This window comes from Triplophysa rosa, linkage group LG15, assembly GCF_024868665.1.
Source record: "Triplophysa rosa linkage group LG15, Trosa_1v2, whole genome shotgun sequence".
Lineage (NCBI taxonomy): Eukaryota > Metazoa > Chordata > Actinopteri > Cypriniformes > Nemacheilidae > Triplophysa > Triplophysa rosa.
Genome location: NC_079904.1, coordinates 19,547,970 through 19,553,693, shown reverse-complemented (window position 1 = coordinate 19,553,693; position 5,724 = coordinate 19,547,970). Strand labels below are relative to the sequence as shown.

The 5,724-nt window shown below is 47.9% G+C and overlaps 1 long non-coding RNA gene across 1 annotated transcript; it reads left to right on the top strand.

The window, feature by feature from the left end:
• Nucleotides 1-520: 520 nt before the first annotated feature.
• LOC130566424 (uncharacterized) lies at nt 521-1,770 on the top strand. Its single transcript, XR_008964466.1, has 5 exons — nt 521-625; nt 719-824; nt 922-989; nt 1,119-1,183; nt 1,417-1,770. It is a non-coding gene; the product is annotated as an uncharacterized LOC130566424 (long non-coding RNA).
• The last annotated feature ends 3,954 nt before the right edge of the window (nt 1,771-5,724 follow it).

The window sequence follows — 5,724 nt, the reverse complement described above, 5'->3', positions numbered from 1 at the left end:
TTGTCTGTTTGAAGCACTTCAAAAGGAAACTAATATGTATGAGAGGCCAACTCATTCACGCACATATACTAACGGTACTGTGAAGTTGGATGTTAGGGGTATTTAATATTTGTCAAATTTAACTGTTTTGTGCAAATTTAACAAATTGTAATCAAAAAGTGAAAAAATGACTTTTTTCTTGTTTTCCAGTAAGAATGTATAAACATTCTTGAATCAAGATGCATTTTCTTGATGAGCAAACTGACCTAAGAAAATAAGTCTTGTTTTTAGTCAAAAAATATGAAATTTCATTGAATTTGTGCTTCAAACAAGCAACAAAAATCTGCCAATGCGGTAAAAAAATAATCTTGAATTAAGGTTGACCTTTTTCTTAGTCACTCAATTCAAGATTATTTTTCTTACCCCATTGGCAGATTTCTTAGGTCAGTTTGCTCATCAAAAAAATGCATCTTGATTCAAGAATATTTAGACATTTTTACTGGAAAACAAGACTAAAAGACTAAGTAAGAAAGTCATTTTTAGCCGTGTACAAAGGGCATTCACTTTTATGTTTTGAGCAGCTGGACATGGCATAGCTGAGGAAATGCTGGTGCGTTATGTTAATGGGGAACTTTGGGCTGGAACGGTAAAGAATTGGTAGTTTTTTGGCTTTTGAATATTTAAAGCTTTAATGAGAAAAGAATTATGTAACATTCAACATTCAATCACTATTTTCCAGACATGGAAATTTGTTTGCCCACTATGCAGAGTCCAAAGCCTTCCTGGGAGGTGATCAGCAGCCTGCATGCATTTAGGTTGCAAAAAAGGAAGTTTGAAGATAGAAGGTAAAAGCATATACTAAGGAATCAATAGGTTAAAAATGGCATGTCGTCATGACAAACTAGGTAAACTTGTGTTGTATTTTTTCCTTTACACATACAGGTAGTTTGTACATGTTACTTTGTAGCAGCTCCTCAGGAAAAGTACCAGTCACCTTAAAGCAGGGGTAGGTAACGTCGGTTCTGAGGTTCCACTGTCTTACAGATTTTAGCTCCAACCCTGGAAGAAAATTTACCTTAAAAAGGTAGTAGTAAAAGTAACAGGCTCAAACTCAAACTTCATATTTGCTTTTCAGGTAGATGAAACCAATCTTTTCACCCTTGAGTTTGCACCGGAGAAGCAAGTGGTTTAGTCTCCACACAAAGTAAGTTTTGTAGTTTCCTGTAGCTCAGTGGTAAGAGCATTGCGTTAACAACGCAAGGTTGTGGGTTCGATCCCAGGGATAGCACATGCCTATGTATAAATGTATAGGATAAAGCAATGTAAGTCGCTTTGGATAAAAGCGTCTGCCAAATGCATAAATGTAAATGTTAGAGGGGTTGCAGCCATTATTGTTCAGCATATTTTCATTTATCCTCTTTTGCATTGTTGTTTCAGGTGCATGTCAAGACTGCCAGTTAGTGGTGCTTGGAGAACTCTGGGGATCTTTTTGGCTCAGTTCAGCTTCCTCGTATACTGTGCATGGAGGATGAATAAACTGCTGAGGCCTTCTAACAGTTCTTTAGTGCAAAGTTCATATAGGATCATCTTGTAGAGCCACTTATATTTGTTTTTACATTTATGCGGGACAAGCATACATTTTAGAGAATGTGGTGGCAATATGCATCTCAGAATCTTTTGTCGAGCACAAAATTGAAAAACATAGTTGTCCATTTTTTGTTTTATGTAATTGTTTTATATATTTTTTTTTCAAATTGCCATGTTTTAGCATTTACAAAAGTCAACAATGACCAACTCCTGTGTGTTGAATTATATTCTGTTTTGTCAGTTTTGGAAGCATATTAACATTAAATGTGACAGTAGCAGACTTTGACTTGTTAATCTATGATTTAATAATTAATTATATAGTTGTATATAATATACATATACTCACACAAACACACATACATTTCTCATTCTACAATGAAGGAATATAAACAGTTTCTTGTTTGGCTCCACGTGGCCCCCTCATACGGTTCCCAGAGTTTAAAGGCAGTACGACCACTTTAACCTCATAACTGGCGCAGCCCTTTTTGAGATTATTGCTGAAAAAAGAAATGACAAAAAAAATATTTTGTTATGTTTATTGTAATGAAAAAGGTTTATGTTTTTCTTTTATAAAAAAATACATAAAAAATATGGATCAGCCCCAACATTTCATAAGTCAAAGTCCCAAGTGTTGTCTCAAGTTTGGGCTTGTTCCCTTTCTGTCGGTCTCTCGACATTGTGTCGAGCCGACAGATGGGGTTTGTCGCTGAGAACCAATCGCTTCCGACTTCTTAGAAAAGGCCAATGAAATTGGCGAAAGAAATTTGCATGCCGGACTCCGCCCCCGGATATCCGGGTATAAAAGGGAGACGGCGTGCCTCACTCATTCACCTTTTGTTCTTCGGAGCCTTCGCTCATGATCAACAGACTTCGCTGCAAATAGCAACTACAAGACTGCCGGTTCTACGACGTGGTGCAGCAGACTGTCCCTTCCTGCGGCGACTTCCCCTGGGCATCTCGGCGGTTCCAGAAGTGTTCAAGTTTTTTCTCTAAAAGAGCAAATTTCTCCAGCGTGGCATTTCCCGCTGTTCTCGTGGTTGCAACACACTCATCGAGGAGGGGGACGGACATGATGTCTGCTTCCAGTATGTTGGGGCAGTTTTTGTGGATATGTCTTGCCCGCATTGCGGGCGGTTGACGATTCAGACATTGCGTCACGGGTGGCTGTGTTCCCACGGGACTCAGCCACCACCTCGTCTGCTTCCCATTCCGTGACGGCAGGACTACGGCCCTGCCGCCTGCTATGGCAAGCAGCGAGGGTGATATGAGGATTACTGTGAGCACTAATCCATCAGGCACAGGCTCGCGGACCGTTCACACCTCGTCTCGCTCGTCTGACCGTTCCCCAGGAGACGGTCCCACCGTCTTGTTCCTCAACCACATATCGGAAACGGTACGTGATGATGAGATGTCTCTTGCAGCATCGTAGGGTGACTTACTGGCATCAGACTCCGATGATTCCTTGAAGCTCCCTCCCTCGGGGGGTCGAGCTCAGGAAGAAGCGGACGTCGAAATGTCAGCCATGCTTTCCCAGGCCGCCGGCATTGGGTTGCGGTGCACCGCACTGCCTCTCCCAATGCTCGCGGCTGGATACACGGTACCTCGGGTTTGAGAGAGGCTCCAAGCCGCACTCGCCCCTAGTGCCGTGTTCCCCCGGAAGTGCATGAGGAACTTAGTATGACCTGGAACACCCTCTTTCGGCATGTACACGTCAACTAGTTCCATCGCCCTTTCTTCCCTCGATGGTGGGGCAGCTAGAGGATACGTCAATGTCCCCCAGAGGCTCGACCTAGACTCCTGTCCAAAGCACGTAGGCTTTTCGGCATCTGAGGTGTCGAGAGCTTACTCTGCTGAGGGCCAAGCTGTCCCCTCTCTCAACACTATAGCCATCCTGCAGGTCCATCAGGCCAATGCGCTGAGAGAGCTCCACGAGGGTAAGACTGACCCAGAGCTTATGCAGGAACTCCGCGCCATCACCGACCTCGCTCTACGGGCGACCAAGGTGACCGTGCGGGCCCTGGGTTAGGCGATGTCCACACTTGTGGTCCAGGAGAGACACCTCTGGCTGAACCTTGCACAGATGAGTAAGGGCCTGCGCGGTCACCTTGGTCCAGGAGAGACACCTCTGGCTGAACCTTGCACAGACAAGAGCTTCCCAAACCGCCATGGTGACTACGGGATACGGTCCGTCTCGGCTAAGCGATCCAACTCCCCAGACGCCCGCCCAAGTTTCGGGGCATCCTCTCAAACTCAGTCAGAGGCAAGGATGCTCCCGTGCTTCGGGCCGAGGTCACCACCCCTCTGGAGAGGAAGCGATCGTGCTCGTCCCTCTAGCCGAGATGCTCAACGGGTTTTACAGCCTGTACTTCATCATCCCCAAAAAAGCGGGGGTCACTAGATCTGCGTACCCTGAACAGGCACCTACTCAAGCTCCCATTCAGGATGCTCACGCAGAAGCACATCCTGGCATCTATCAGATGTCATGATGGATTCATGGCAATCGACCTGAAGGACACTTACTCTCATGTCTCGATTCTCCCTCGTCATCGCCCGTTCCTACTGTTCGCTTTCGAGGGTAAGGCATATTAGAAGAAGAAGAAGAAGAAGTTTTATTTATATAGTGCCTTTCCATAGCTCAAGGTCGCTTCACATAGTGCTATACATACATTTGCACATCCACATACACATTACAAACACATAAGGCCACAAATAGCCACATTATACAAAATTCATATTGAAAATTAGTACAGAGTCCTCCCTTTCGGTTTGTCCCTGTCCCCACGAGTCTTCACGAAGATCGTGGAAGCCGCCCTCACTCCCCTCAGGGAGAGAGGTGTGCGGGTACTAAACTATCTCGACGACTGGCTCATTTGACACACTCGCGAGATCTGTTATGTACACACAGGGACCTAGTGCTTTGGCACCTAGATCGATTGGGACCACAGGTCAACCGAGAAAAGAGCAAGCTCTCCCCTGTACAGAGCATCCTCTTTTTTGGTATGGAACTCAACTCTGTCTCCATTACAGCGCGATTGACTACAGAAAGCGCTCAGTCAGTGTTGAACTGCCTGGAATATTTCAAGCAGTCAGCGGTCCCCCTGAAATTCAGAGGCTCCTGGGCACATGGCATCCTCGGCGGTGGTGATACCCCTCGGGTTGATGCACATGAGACCGCTCCAACACTGGCTACAGAGTCGAGTTCCCTGGAGAGCGTGGCACACCGGCAGCAGGCGGATGGTGATTACGCCTCTCTGCCTACGCAACCTAACCCCTGGTCTTCAATGACCTTTCTACGGATGGGGGTCCCTCTCGGGCAGGTCATGAGGAGCGTCGTGGTGATGACAGATGCCTCCCTGCAGGGTTGGGGTGCCGTGTGCAACGGGCACGCAGTGTCGGGCGATGGACGGGCCCCCGCCTGCGCAGGCATATCAACTGCCTAGAGTTGTTGGATGTGCTGCTTGCACTGAAGGGGCTACAATCTCTCGTGCAGGACAAGCACGTGCTGGTCCGGTCATACAGCTCAACTGCCATAGCGTATATCAACCGCCAGGGTGGCGTTCGCTCACGGCAGCTAACACGACTCGCCCTACGCCTCCTCCTGTGGAGTCCGCAGGTGAGCAGATCTCTGCGAGCCACACATATCCCAGGCGACCTGAACCAGACAGCCGATGCGCTCTCTCGTCAGTTGACGCCTCACGGAGAGTGGCGACTCCACCCCCGCACAGTCCAGTTCATTGGGTACAGTTCGGGCGGGCTCAGCGAGACCTGTTTGCCTCCCTGGACACCACCCATTGCCCGCTAGGGTACTCCGTCCGAGGCCCCCCTAGCCCACAGCTGGCCGTGGGACAAGCGGAAGTATGCCTTAACCAAGTGAGCCTCATTGCACAGACTCTGTGCAAGGTCTGGGAAGAGGAGCATCAAGTGTACTAGTTGCACCATACTGGCCCAACCGGACTTGGTTCTCAGAGCTAATGCTCTTGACGACAGCTCCCCCCCGGCCAATTCCCCTGACGAAGGACCTGCTTTCCCAGGGGAAGGGCACATTATGGCATCCCAGGCCAGACCTCTGGAACCTCCATGTCTGGCCCCTGGACGAGATGAGGAGATCCTGAGTGGCCTACCCCCTGCGGCGGTTAAGACCATCACTCAGGCTAGGGC